Raw genomic sequence first — 2627 nt, 5'->3', positions numbered from 1 at the left:
TACCTGTATATTTGAATAATGGGGCCGTTCTCCCACTGATCGTTGGTGTTTTTGTGGGTGATCTCACCAAATGGAGTATTCAAAATATAATGCACAGGATGTTACAGTAATAAAAGGAGGGAAAAAAAGATACAGAAATATGACTCATAATAATTTTGAGTCTGTCGTGACCTGGCTCAAAGGTATGATAAAATGTCGACTGTGGGTCGGTTTCAGAAAGCCGGTTTAGTGAACACTCTGAGTTTGTTCCCCCCGGGAAAAAAAAAACATGGGGTTTTTGTTTTAAAAAAAAAGGGCCCTTACCTCAGATTCAGTTACTATGGTAATCATTAACTTCATATGCTCTTCAATTTCACTTCATTCATTCAGTCTGTATCAGGCACATTTTAGACCAGTTTGTTATCGGCATGAATAAAAAAACGTTTTGGTTTATGTTAGGCAGATTATAAAACGTTTTTTTTCTCAAACATCACATGTCCTTTTGTCGACAATCCCGTTGATGAAAAAGCTGTATTACTTCACAGAGAGTTTGTCGGGAGATGATATTGAGTCCCGACTAGATGTATTTTCATTTCCAGATAACCGATTTGAGAGGTATTGTCTTCCCAGTCCATCAGATATGTAGATACCTTATCCGTCCTCATATCACTAACATCAGCCATCGTGGACAGGCTTTTACATCCCAGCAGATTCTTTGTGTCCCATTACGTTTTTTGCAAGCGACTGTTTTCTTTACAACATAGTTGATGCGGAGCATATTAGTAAAGCCACTGTATGCAGAGCCGTCAGAAAAGTGTGCCTTGCTCTGAAACATTTTTTTTTAAACGTTTTGTGTTCCCTGGACACAAACCAGTGAGAGCCATTAAAAAGAATTAAATGATTATAAATTATATTTCTGTTAATGATCATGGTACTACAGGCTCAGAATAGCAGGATTGCACCTAAATTAAATTATAGGTGTAATACCATTCCAGTTTTCACCAGTAATATTATAGGTTACCTGTGATTAAATATGAAATGAATACACTGTCAATGCTTACACATTGACTCAAGCAGCAATTTTCTCCCACACCAATTCTCTCTCTTTTGCAGCAGCCGCTGTGTTGATTTTTTAACGAAATGCATGTTCAAACTTGCTGATTTGTGCGAATGAGTATTTCCGCCGACCAGTTTGTTTGTGGTTTTTCACCCTGGTGAATCGTAGTATTGCTCTGTTCATGCTGCCTTTTTATTGTGGTGGTGCACATGCGTAACTCTGAGTGAACCTACTCCGAATTGATTGAACCAACTCAAATCAGCTGTTCTGGAACCAAAAACTCAGAGTTTCTCATCTCAGGGTAAATCTACTCAGAGTTCAGGGTTAGACTCAGAGTTTGGTAAACCTCCTTCCTGAAACGGACCCCTGGTGTCAACCATCAGTCCTTATTAGCCAATCCCCAGATCCCAGCAACCGAAGGGACTTAATAGATCTTGAGGCCTAGGAGCTGTCACAAGTCATACAAAATGGAATTACGTGAACAGTGGTAATTATAGTAAGAGTAAGGCTAATAGAAATAATAATAATAATGGTAGCAGTAACAGTGGGTGTAGAGCAGGACCACGGCAGCAGCTGCAACCACAATCCGGGTGCCCCCACAATCCAAGGAAGTTAACAAAGCACAATGACTCTGGGGTAGTAGCTAAGTTAATAACATGCATTAATGGGACACAAATACACACTGATGGAGAGATAGAGAGGAGCTCAGTGTGTCATAGGAAGTCCCTGGCAGCGAAGAGGATGTCTATCAGCTCTTTCAGAGGCAAAAGATCAGGAAGGCCCCTGGCCCAGACGGCGAGTCTCCCTCCTTCATGAAGAACCTGACACACCAAAGGGATGTCCCCTCCTGCTTCAAACGCTCCACCATCATCACAGCCCCCCCCAAAACAAATCTACCTTCACAGGATTAAATGACTACAGGCATGTCACCCTGATTTCTGTGGTCATGTAATCCCAGAGCCAGCCTTAACCAATTTGGTGCCCTAGGCAAGATTTTAGCTGTTGCCCCTTGTATCGGAGCCAATTCCACCGTCAATCACAATGTTCATACACTTAAAGAAAAACAGCGTACAGCTTTATGTTTTCCACCTTCTTTATTTTAAAAACCAAAAATACCTCTGAACAACAGTACTAAAATGGTAACCCTAACGAAGCATCACTTGGCTGTGCAGAGGTGGAGGGAGCAGAAGTTGTCACAGATGGCCCAGGGATAGCAGGGGATGGATTTAAATAGGGCTGCACAATATACCGTTTTTTAAATTGTCATTGCAATATCAACCGGCGCCATATACACATCGCAAAAACATCCCGCAACAGACACTCAAGAGATTGTTTTTGTGTTGAAGTTGTGTTTGAGTTGGAAGAAAATATCAGCCGAAAACTGCACATTAAAATGTTTTTTTGGTGGTGCCTATTATGTTCAAATTCAATGTTCAAGTTGTTCAATAGAATGTTGGAAATGATTTCCTTTCATTTGTATTAAAATTCAACAAGCAATGTTTTGTTTTTAGCAGAATATTGAAAGCAGCAGAAAGGCAGAACTGAGTACACTTTAATATCTGTTTATTTATTGCAAGTAAGATCGCTATCG

Source organism: Perca fluviatilis, chromosome 21, assembly GCF_010015445.1.
Source record: "Perca fluviatilis chromosome 21, GENO_Pfluv_1.0, whole genome shotgun sequence".
Lineage (NCBI taxonomy): Eukaryota > Metazoa > Chordata > Actinopteri > Perciformes > Percidae > Perca > Perca fluviatilis.
This window is presented reverse-complemented; position numbering follows the sequence as displayed.